Consider the following 12,658-nt stretch of genomic DNA (forward strand, 5'->3'; position numbering starts at 1 on the left):
AGCCAGGTCTTAGGGTTTTTAAATTGGCTCAAACCATGAGATTAAGCAGCAGCATTAGTCTTTTCAAGAGTAATGTGATAATGTCACGGAGAAACGGATCATACCTCCGTGGCAGATGGCACATACCTGTGTGAAGTGTAATGGAGTAAAAATATATTTTGGTTTGACATTGCATGTGGTTAGTCACAATCAGTAGCTCTTGCAGTTAGTTATGAATTCAGTATTGGTTCAAATGGGAAACTTGAACTTCCAGTTAAGACACCTGTTCAGTTCACAGCTTACTAAAAAGTTTTAGTACTGGACACTTGCCTTGACAACAAATCCCTGCTTCACATTAGTGTGTCTTTAAAAATCCATCTCTGTGCGATTCTACTTCGTTCCTACTCTATCATCTAATTCTTGTTTTCAATATAGAAGTGTATTATTCCTCCTGGTTTCTTCCTTCGTTATTGTTTATAGAGAACACTGACATTCAAGAATCGATCTTCATAATGTGCCTATGGGGTGAGTTAATGATATACTGTTATGACAGTGAATTGATGTGCACAGTAATTGACAGTTGAAGTTATAAAAAGTATCTGACAGTTCTTCTTTCTTTACACCCACCCAAACAAGCAATAACACCCTAATATTTTTAAATCATTTTGCATGTCAAGAGCACAGCTGAGATTCATCTCCTTTGTAGCTATGAATGTTTAGCAATTTCACAAGCAAGTTCTCAGGTTGCTAATTTTATTTGTAATCAGACTGGTCAATGGTGTCTCCTAATTCAACTTTATAAAGCTGTGAGGAACAAAATAAATGCCAAAGGAAGTAAAAGGATCATAATAGCAATTGGTAATTAAAAAGTTATGCCTGTGCATGCGGGGGAGTGGGGGGAATGACATCTAAAAATAGATTGAAGTGTTGCTCAACTAGCACTGCTCACCTCTGCCCTGGAAGGATGGGGAACTCAGGAATATACATACCCTAACAATGACTTGGCTGATAGAGTGAGATCTGTAAGTCTACAGTTATAGCAACTGTTTGCTGCTGTTTTCTGCTATTTTTTTTAAACAATCTTAATTTGAAATCTCCACTATGCTATAAAATTGTTTTTCTGAAATATGGGAAATGCACAAGATTAATCAAGTTTCTAATGCCTGTTTTCAACCTATTTGAAACAACTACTAGGTGGTTATTGGTTCTAACAATTTAGTCCGGTGTATTTTATGTGTAACTGAATAAATTCAAATATGAAGCCTCTATGGTTAGCAGCTCAGACTGTTGCAGGATCTCCTGGACTAGCCAGTTGTAATAAAAAGCCACAGACACAAGAAAAATTTATGCATTTAGAGTGCCACAAGCATTTGCAGAATCTGTAAAATTTGCAGTCTAAATTCTGTCTATGCTAGGTCTCTGCTGCCGCGTGTATCACAGCCTTCTGTATTTTAATAATCTGAAACAGCTCTAGGATCCAGTTCTATGTATTAGCTGTAGCATATATGACAAAGTGTGACTGATGCAGGAGGTATATCCAGGATACGTGTGTGAGCAGGTTTTAAATCAAGGGACTACTTTATAGTTCTTATTAATGAGGTATAACTAATAGGTTGTCCATTTAGGGTGTTGGAAAGCTACATTTAAATGTTGTCCAAGAGGGTTTGAATCTGAGGTCATTCATATTTTAGGACAGGAGTGCACACTGTGACAACCTTTGCGTCATTCAGATGGATGACTCGTCCTGGGACTTGTTTGATTTTTCACAATTTACTGCTGGAAAATTCAGTATAGACTTAAATATTGTGCCCAAAATCTTTGACGAAAGTTCTTATTCGCTGTACTTTCTCTGTCTCTCATGCTTGGCAGTCATATTCACGGTAGTATCTATGTTACTTTTATTGTCCTCAGACTAGGTAGTTAACAGATTATCTGTGTTAGTGAGTCAGCATCTACTTAATGCAATAATTAGCCAATCACTCCTTGCTCGCCTTGCTCACTCCTTGCTCAACATGTGGGTGTTGAGTGCCACCACCATTTTATGTACACCCATGGTCCCTATAAGAAATAAGGCCTCGTGTTAAGTACTGTGCAAATAAAATTAGATACGTCTCTCTCTGAAGTATTTCCATATCTAATAAAAGATATAGATGTGATGAAGTAGAGGAGGGAAACCTGTTTATGTGATGAATGGCAGTAGGGAAAAGGAGATAAGGGTCATGATAATAACATCATACAAGTTAATCACCTATTCAATTTAAATGAATGTGTCCTTTCTAGAAATGGTGGTATGCATTCTGGTGTAGCTTAGCTTAGTATGTGTGTATAGCTCAGTTTCATGTTTTTAATTATGAATCTTACTACTGATTAAATTGGTATATTCTGTCTCTTAAGTATTCTTATTCTCTTAGTCGTTTGGTTTCCAAATTTTCCATGTTCCTCCTCTTTCCCATCATCAGTCTCTCTTGTGCTGCTGTGAAAGAAGGCTGAGGTCTGAGCACATTTGCTGTGGCTAACAATAATAGGCCTAGAAAAGCTTTGCCCATTTGGAGCTGTCACTGTCTAGGATCCAATCCATGTGCCGATGGGAACCTCTTAAGAATGAAGGCGAGGGAAAAAAGGGTGAAAAGGAAAGAGGTCGCATAGGCGCAAAGGGTGAGGGCACCAGATCTAAACAGATTTCTCATGGGTTGGCAACCTTTCTTGTTATCCTGAGGGCTCATGTCACATTGTTTGTGGGGCTAATTGGCATCCTGATGTGGTACAGTTATGTCCAGTCCTCTCTAAAGATGTCAATTCTGTAGCAGCAGTGGAAATCTTTGGAATGGCTGGAGCCTGGATGAGAGTTGTAACTTACAAAGAATAGGGGGTTTGCTTTTTCTTTTTAATGCCTAGACTGAGTCAAGTTGGATTCTTTGTGTTACCACTAACAACAAAGCTTCCTCAGGCTTAACTAGACCTTGGTGTGTAGCTGGGCACAGCTGTGCATTTCTAGTCAATGAATTAGCACAAATGTCACTTAGAAAAAAGTAATTTGGTAAAGAATGGTGACAGCACATGGGATGCAGACTGCTGCTGTTCTGAGACCTGCTGGTTTGCTGGTCCCTAAGTATGGTCTGTGGGGTCAAGATAAGTGGTCCAGGAAGCTGTCTCCTTGACCAAAGACTTCAGATAGCCCTGTGTTGTGCATGATTTGTTTCTTATTTTTTGAAGTTCAGATGCTGTATTGTGAACTACAGAAGAAACAAATTGATGTGAAAATAGGTCACTAAACCTGTTTATTTTGTGTAAAATAAAAAGGTTATATTAAATTAATACAGTGTTTAAGGATGTCAGATAAATTAGTATTTCAAATGCTTGGTTTTAAAGCCTTCCTAAAATCCTTAATTTTTAGCATTAAGTTTGGAGTACAAAATCAGTGTCATGTTTCTGTCTTCTCCGTTTTTGTTCCTGGCTTGGTGTCTGGTTATTTGAGCTAATGCAATGGCATCACAGTAACAGAGCCAGTAAACATCAATAAAACCTTAAGCAGAGTTATTAGCAACAGTATATAGTAACAATTTTAAGCCTCCCCACATTTGCTGTTCTTTAAAGCAACCTTGGTTTATAGAAGTGAATAATTTGCAAGTCTCTGAACACTGGATCTACTTTGGGTATGTTTATTATCCCCTGTAAAATAGTAGTAATTTCCAAATAAATAATGATTTCTCTGATTTCCTTTCTGTCCATTGATACAAGCTGTCTTGGTTCTATAAAGGGATTTTTCTGATACTTTAATTTTCACGGTAGGAAAGGATACTGGAATTACTGTGAGATGAAGTATTGTGTATCACGAATTCATGAATGATTGAATTGGTGTGTGATTATTCAGCTGCTTTAGTAAGACTTGGAAAAAGAGTAGCTCAAATAGCAATTATGTTGACTGGATTTTGCTAGAATGGAGCCTAGGAAACAGGTATCTCCATGGTTCATCAGAAGCACTAAATCTCAACTTTCTCCCTTGGAAATGTTTCCAAATAAGCCAACTGTCCTGCTTCCTTTTGTACATACTGACATTGACCTTAACTCAAAGGAGCTGGATCTAATGTTGAAGTTGGCCCTAATTTGGTACTGTTGTTGGTAGGTTGGACCACATGACCTGGAAAAGTCTCTTCCAACCTTCATCATTCTGCAGTGCTAATTACTTGGGGCAAACGGTGGAAAATAGTGCTATATCTTGCTGCTTCTAGAGGGAATGTTTGGTTTAAGGATATCTAAAAGTCACAGTATGATTACTCACCTGCAACAGCTAGGCCTTCTGGTGGTGTTGTAGATATAGTTGTTTGTGTTTAATAACAACATTATTATTTTGGTTTTTATTATAGAACTTTTCAGAGCAAACATGCTGAGGCTTATGCTTTGACAAACAAGCATCTCGATTCATAAATGATTCTTTACAGTTTTAAGAGCTCAGGAACTCCTCCCACCTGGTGCATGTGTATTATAGCAGTTTTTAACTGGTGAGATCAAACTCGGCCATATTGGTAGTTTCTGCACTAATTGCATTACTGTCAAGGGGGATTTTGAACCCAAGCACTTCTGAATCTAGGTATGTTTATTTTGTTGTAAAATCACACTTTGCACTCAGAGCACTTACACAGTGAGAGTTTTTGCAGCTGTATCTGTATACATGAGAGAAATAATTTGAAAATAGTTTCTTTAAAAAAATTGTGGTCAAATTTGCAGGTTTTGTTAGTGCCTTAGAGACACTTCTCTGGCCAGGTTCTGCAAGGGAAAGCAATCAACAACAAAATTGAGCAGATATGGTATATCTGCAAATATGCAGCTATGAATGTATTTCCTTAACCATCTTGTCCAAAAGTGCTGTTACAATACTGTAAGTAATGAATAAATTTTTGTTTTGCTAGCCTCTAGACATTTCATTCAGTTTTAAGATAATTAGAAATATCTGTAATAGAACTATAGGTACTCTGACAAAACGATGCAACTCTTATTATTAAAATATAATTCATATGGGAAGCTAGCCAGTCAGGGACCTATAAAAGTGCCTTTTCTGTTCCATTGTTGTTAAGCATATCTCAACTGCGTGTCCCTTGCTGTATACCAACAGTGTTGCCAAATACAGGTTATTTTGGGGCATGCTGGAAGCAAGTGTAAATTTTTTTGCACTCACTGAGAATGCGCTATCAGCTGTCCTCTTCCTACATTGAAGGATTCTGGCTGTCAACAGCTGCAACGATACTGGTGCTAGGAGGTAGCATATCCTCAAGTAGGTCAGTTTCATGCTGCTTAAGATAAGGATCTTCCACTCAAGATCAGTGGAAATATCCTGAAGCTTGTCAGGTTTTTGTTAATGAGAATTCATATAGCAGAGATTGTTTCTTTGCTTCGCTCTAAACGTCTGGCTTTGGTTCAGACACTGAAGTAACGAGAAACAGCGAGACATGATGACATCATCTGCTTCCAGGAAACACAAGATGCACTCTTTCTTGAGAATGGTCTCTGAATCCTTTGAATTTCCCTGGTCTTCCCCTGTCCCCCAGTGTGAGAATCCAAGATTAAGTAAACTGTCTGTGGTTTACAGACCTTCCTATGCTGAGCAAAGTATATTTGGTTTCAAAAAGTACGCTATCTAGACATAAATATTTTGTCAGCTGTGTTTATCCTCTATTTCCTCAATCAAGATCATATGCTATTTTTTTTTAAATCTAGCTCACTGTAAGGCATACATTTCTCACCGATGTGGCAGGTTGTGATTGAGTAAGAATCTTGCCAGTAACCACTGACAGTAAAACCTCTTTATTATTGTTGTGTCTGAAATGATTATGTGCGTATCTTTATGTTTCCCAGATAACCATAACCTGAATATTTTTATTAAGTATCCTTGTGCAGGTAAAACCTGTTTCACTGATGACAGTGATACTGATTATGCCTACAGTTGCACTGTCTTGGTCTGCTTCACAACCTCTCATCCTGGTCTCCATTCCCAAAGGAAAAACTAAAACTAATCTCATTGCCCTAAAATTGTTCTTGGTTTGCAAGAAGGATTTTAGTGCTGCAGTACGGGATCTGTTTCTGTTTAATGTAAGTCTCTGCTATGGATAATCATGATCAATCTAAAGTCTTCTTGGCTAAGCACACTTTGTCACTGAATATGAGTGGGTATTTAAGGGCAAGCATAGATAATCTAACTTCTGCAATATGAGATTCATCTTTCAGTTGAAAGAGCAACTGACGTCATCTACCTGGACTTGTCCAAAGTATTTGACGCTGTTCCGCATGACATCCTTGTCTCTAAATTGGCGAGTCACAGATTTGACTAATGGACCACTTGGTGGATACGGAATTGGCTGGATGGTCGCACTCAGAGAGTTGTGGCCAATGGCTCAATGTCCAAGTGGAGGCCAGTGGCAAGTGGTGTTCCTCAGGGGTCAGTATTGGGGCTGGTGCTGTTCAACATCTTTTTCAGTAACATGGACAGTGGGATCGAGTGCACCCTCAGCAAGTTTGCTGATGGCACCAAGCTGTGTGATGTTGTGGACATGCTGGAGGGAAGGGATGCCATCCAGAGGGACCTTGACAGGCTGGAGAGGTGGGCCTGTGAGAACCTCATGAAGTTCAATAAGGCCAAGTGCAAGGTCTTGCACATGGGTTGGGGCAATCCCAAGCACAAGTACAGACTGGGCGGAGAATGGATTGAGAGCAGCCCTGAGGAGAAGGACTTGGGAGTGCTGGTGGATGAGAAGCTCAACATGAGCTGGCAATGTGCACTGGCAGCCCAGAAAGCCAACCGTATCCTGGGCTGCATCCAAAGAAGCATGTGCCCTGCCTGGAGTACTGTGTTTAGCTCTGGAGTCCCCAACAGAAGAGGAACATGGAGCTGCTGGAGCGGGTCCAGAGGAGGGCCACGAAGATGATCCGAGGGCTGGAGCACCTCTCTGACAAAGACAGATGAGAGAGTTGGGGCTGTTCAGCCTGGAGAAGAGAAGGCTCAATTGTGATCTTATAGCAGCCTTCAAGTACTTAAAGGGAGCCTACAGGAAAGCTGGAGAGGGACTTTTTACGAGGGTGTGTAGTGATAGGACAAGGAGTAATGGCTTTAAGCTGAAAGAGGGTAGATTTCGATGAGATAGACGGAATAAGTTTTTTAAAATGGTGGTGGTGAGGCATTGGAACAGGTTGCCCAGAGAAGTTGTGGATGCCTCATCCCTGGAAGTTTTCAACGCCAGGTTGGACGAGGCTTTGAGCAACCTGGTGTAGTGGAGGGTGTCCCTGCCTATGGCAGCAGGGTTGGAACTAGAAGATCCTTAAGGTCCTTTCCAACCCAAACTGTTCTATGATTCTAGCCTGGAATTATTTAAAGAAATAATTGACTGTTTTTACTGTTTTAACTATTAAAAATAAAGGATGATTGTCATGAGCTGAAGGCTGCCTTAAACATTTGAAGATATTTGTTTTCAGCCCTTGCTTAGACGAAGAGTGTAAATGTTGTGACTTCTGCCCTGCCTCCTTCTTTTTTAAAGACAAATTGGAGAAAGTGAAAACTGCTTGGTGGTTATTCATTGTCTTTCAGGGTACTGAAGCATACCCCTGTTTCCTCATCTGTTGTGTGAAAGTTTGCCACTGGTATTGTGGCTGTGTCAATATCCAAAGTCCACTGATAAGCAGTTGGAATAATGATGAGGAATTGAGGTAAAATGTATTTGTGTGAAAATTATAGCAAGAAAGATATTTATTCAGACAACTGTAGACCTCACTTGTCTAAAACCAGCGGTAAGCTGGAACTGAGATACTTAGAGATTTGAGCAGCCCCAGGGTACAGTGAACTGGTCAGAACGGCTGGATTGGAGCACACCAGCCAGTCCTTCTGGCAAACAGAGGTTGGGTCCTACCCAAGGAAGAGTAAGAACAGGATGAACATATATGATTGTTCCCACAAGTATTTTTCTCATACTTAAAGCTGAGTGCTAGGGCTCTTCAACTGTGTGCTTTTGGTTGGAGAAACCTGACAGACATTGAGACTCAGGCTGGTGTGGTTGATACCATGTGCTAGAGGAGGGTTAAATAAGATTTCATTAGGTATTTTTACTGTGAAGGTAATTCATCACTAATTGTCTTAAACACCTGTTACATTTCTGCAAAAGAAGTAGAAAAGTGGTGATCTGAGCTAATCAATGTCCTGGTGCGTGGTTACCTTGGACTCCTCCAAATAGCCCAGTAGTCTTTGGGAGTTCGTTGCACTTTCCTGTGAACTGGACCTGGTGATGTAAGTGTGTTGGAAGCCTGGAGGGTTCCCGCAATTGGAGGTTCATCGATACTTATAGTTGTAGTTACAGCACACTCCTGGCTGTTATCTTCTGATAGAGGCTTAAGGTTATCTGACTCAGTGTCACAGTTTCAAGTGACATTAAGGTTGTATCGGTTGCAGCGAGTTGCTCTTGTCAGATTCTGTTGGTCAGTGTACAGCTGCTTAATCTCCCAAGCGGAATGACCTGAAGTATCAGGGGAGTGGTGTGTATTCCTCCTGCCATGCACACACATCCCACTTGCTGTGCTACCTCCTCTGGGTGGTTGGGATCAGATGAGTTCCTTGTGCTTGGTTTGGAAGTCTGCCAACAGTTCATGATTTGGTAATGGCTCCCTACCACTGGAATTTATTCTTCTGGGCATTTCAACAGAGGCAGCCTAACAGGTGTCAGGAAATGATGCAAGAGTAATCCCTTTTTGTTTATTGTTTTGTGATGATTATGGGGCTAGCTATTTCTTTGATCATTTTTGTAGCCTGGATGCTATGCCTGCAAAGTCTTGACCTTACATCTTTTTTTTTTTCCAGAGGCACAGTCACCTCACTGTCCCACTGTTAGATTCAGCCCTGCACTATCGTACCCGCTGGATTAGTTCTGTTTATCGTAGCAGAGCTATTGCAAACCTGCATTTCTTCTGTTGGGGAACTTGTGTACAGTGCCTCTGAATACTTTTTGTTAACATTAAGTAATTTTTCAGTAGAAGCAAAGTGCTCGGGGAAAGGAAAGAAGCATTCACCTTTGGTAGTTTGACAGACTGTCTTCTAAGACTCCAGTTTCAGAATCTGGTTGGATCCTTGCTGTCTGTCTTGGTCTTTTTAATTGCCTTGAGTGCTGCCATTCCATGTTTCTGTGGCTGGCTGAACTGAGAGGAGATTTTTTTTTTTTTCCAGCAGGAAACTTGAAAGGCTTGAGGCTTTAATAATGTTACTTTTACCCATACTACTACTTTTTTCCTTTACTATTTGCATGTCCTGGTTGTCCTTCTGTTGAGAATTAGTGAATAGATTTATGCACTATAGTGCACTGGAGTACTCTTGGTAGGAATGGGCAGATTGGCACCAGGGACTGCTGAATGAGGAACAGGGCACGTGACGTGAAGGTTGGTTATAGCACAATCCTGCTGTGGCAATCCTGACTTCCTAAAGAGTTAATCATTCTGTGATTGTACTGCTGCCTTTTTCTTAACCCGAACCAACAAAATTTCATGCCTTCTGGGAAAATTATGATTTAAAATCTGCTTTAGAATTTTTTTTGACATGTTTATGATGATTTTTTCATGGGCTGATTCTGCTTGTATTGGAAATAAATGAACTATAGTTCCATTTATGGGTAAATCCTTCAAATGAGCTGCTCCTCAATTTTTTTTTTAGGTACTACAAATTTGACAGACTCAGCTTTAACAAACTGACTTAGCTGTTGTACATGACTTCATGCTCAGTTAGATAATCTATCTAACCATAGTGACATTTAAACTCTCTGAAGATATGTTCTGCTTCTACCTTTGTTGGAGGCAAAATTTATCCTTTCCGTAGGCCCAGCAACTAATCTTGAATGTGTTCAGTTGAATGTGCTGAATGTTTTTCTTTGTTTATAATTGTTCTACTTCGATGTAGAAAGCACTAGTGTCAGTGCCATACTAAACATGTTGCAACTTTCTAAAAAATTTGTAGAGTTAATGATACAGAAGTGTGTTCTTCTCATGTTTCTGTTAATTTCTGTTAGCTCCGTATTTTTCTTAACTTTGCTTAGAATTGTGTGCAAGACATGTCTAATACAAGAGATTTGATAAATACAGCAATTAAAAGTGGAGGAGAAATGAAACAGCTTTGTAGACAGAATGTTAAATAGTTAAAATAGAATAAAAAGCAATGTTTTGTACTGTATGTTACATCGAAACAAAAATCTCTCCCCAGAAGTATATATATGTCTTTCAAGTTCTCATAAATCTTAAAGCTATTCTTCACAGACATGTACAGCTTTTCTTTTTAAAAACCAAAACCCTGAAAGCAAAATAAATATCCAGTACAGTAAAGTATTAGTTTGTTCTTATCTAGTAGGGATAGAATTGACTAAGTTTTCATACCTTTGTCTTAAACAGAATGTTGGCTTTGAAAGCTCAGGGAAGAAGCAGCAGGGAGAAAAAAGTAACACAGTGGTAAGTACATTATTTTTCTTTCCTCTGAACAGACTGCACAATATATTAAAATAGAAAATCCTCTTCTTTATTCATGTTGTAATAATCACCTCAAAAGCACTTGAATTTTATTCTGCATCATCTCTTACATTGTTCTGATGGCAGTTTTTTGGGGTTATACATATCTGTTGAAGACCCAAGTGAATGACACGTATTTACCTGTAATCATGTGCATATATAGAAAGGTCAAGACATAGGAAACTAAGTTGTAGGAAAATAATTCTGTTTTAAAGCTCAATGTCCATTATGAAATGTTGGCTTGTAGAGCTTTAGCGTTTTACACTGCTTTTTAAATTTATTTTTTTTAATTCTTAGGAAAGAAAAGCATATTGAATAAAAACTTGGATAAAAGATGCTTGAAAAATGCTTTGAATGCTTGTTGGGTCTCTTACCGTCCTTCTTTCTGGTTTGCTGATCTAAAGCCTACATGAACATTGTATCTTGTAATTTCTCTCGTATTGGTGTATTAAGTGTTAAGAAGCCAAATAAGATTCAGTTTTTTGTTCAAAGCTCTATGGAGAAGCAACACATGTTCAGAATCAGCTTTTTTCTTTATTAAAGGATGCCAGTGCAGATGGCACTAAGTTGCTTTTGCCTCATATTGTAAGGATTTCTAGAAGCGAGTATTTCTCATGAATAAAAAGAATGCCCAACAGAATATTTTGTCTTCAGAACTTCTCTATGAATTGCTGTGGAGGAGTTGTTATTGCATACCCTCCCTGCCCCCAAAACTTCCAACAGCATATGACAGCAGCTTCCATCTGCTCTGATTTTATTAATGGAGCTGCTCGGACTGTGGAAATGCTAATAAATATTAATGCTTCAGTGACTGTAATTTTGAGACTTGCTGTAGAATATTAGTTTAAAACATACAAAATCTTCTGCATATTTTATCTGCCACTGCTACAAACTTACTTAAGTATTACTACAGCGCATACTTAAGAAGATAGAATGTGCATATGCTTGCTTTTTCTAGCCTTTTGTGTAGCCTTCAAGGCTGTTGTAGGCTTTGTATGCTTTGGCATTCTCTACTGAGCTAAAACTGTGCTGTTGTCACACTGTCCCAGCTGTGCTTACTGCTCTGTAAGGTTTGTTGCTTCCCATGGACAAATGACTAGCAATGCCCCTTCCCTTCCCCTATGCTGGTTCATCTCATAGAATCATAGAATCATAGAATGGCTTAGGCTGGAAGGGACCTTAGACATCATCTAATCAAACCTCCCTGTCATGGGCAGGGACGCCTCTCAACTAGATCAGGCTACTCAAGGCTCTGTCCAACCTGGCCTTGAACACCTCCAGAGAGGGGGCATCCACAACTTCTCTGGGCAATCTATTCCAAAGTCTCACCACCCTCGTACTGAAGAATTTCTTCCGAAGATCTAATCTAAATCTGCTCTCCTTCAACTTAAAACCATTTCCCCTTGTCCTATCAGTGGACGCTCTTGTAAAAAGTCCTTCCCCAGCCTTCCTGTAGGTTCCCTTCAGGTATTGGAAGGCAGCTCTTAGGTCCCCCCGAAGTCTTCTCTTTTCAAGGCTGAACAATCCCAGCTCCTGCAACCTGTCCTCGTAGCAGAGGTGCTCCAGCCCCTGGATCATCTTTGTGGCCCTTCTCTGAACATGCTCCAACAAATCTGTGTCTCTCTTATGGTGGGGACACCAGAACTGGACACAATATTCGAGGTGAGGTCTCACAAGAGCAGAGACTTTTGACTCTGTTGACTATCTCTTTTGACTATGTTGGTAAAATAGGAATTAAAACAGTATCTCTTCCTTTCTGCTTGAATAAATGTTGACAGTATGTGATACACACCATTTACTCGTACAGTAGATACAGACGTAATCCCTCAAAGGACTAAATCCGAAGCATAAGCGGTTTAATATGGTTTTATACCTCTTCCAGAGACTTACTATCTGTTAATCTGATTGCTCTGTGTATTTAATTTCATTGTTTTATTTTATGGAAATTCAGGAACTTGTCCTATTTGGTTCCATGGATCTTTTTTTAAAGTGACAATGAAAGAAAATGAGGTTATTTAATGTAGAAATTAGTAATACTGAAAGCAAAGCAGTTCTGTAAGTAGCTTGGGAGAGCTAGCTGTACCAAATAGCTGTTATTAGTAGCTGTGATTATTTCAACTGCATGTTTTGAAAAAATAAATGGGATATGGTGGGGAATGGA

At 39.5% G+C, this 12,658-nt stretch overlaps 1 protein-coding gene across 2 annotated transcripts in view; it reads left to right on the forward strand.

The window, feature by feature from the left end:
* The window catches only part of ERBIN (erbb2 interacting protein), a 100,503-nt gene that overhangs the window by 13,638 nt on the left and 74,207 nt on the right, over nt 1–12,658 (forward strand). For both annotated transcript variants that reach the window (XM_086629564.1, XM_086629565.1), the window contains exon 2: nt 10,384–10,440. The gene's annotated coding sequence lies outside the window, so the exon portion shown is untranslated. The remainder of the gene's footprint in view (nt 1–10,383; nt 10,441–12,658) is intronic.

Source organism: Tauraco erythrolophus, chromosome Z (genome assembly GCF_009769465.1).
Source record: "Tauraco erythrolophus isolate bTauEry1 chromosome Z, bTauEry1.pri, whole genome shotgun sequence".
NCBI lineage: Eukaryota > Metazoa > Chordata > Aves > Musophagiformes > Musophagidae > Tauraco > Tauraco erythrolophus.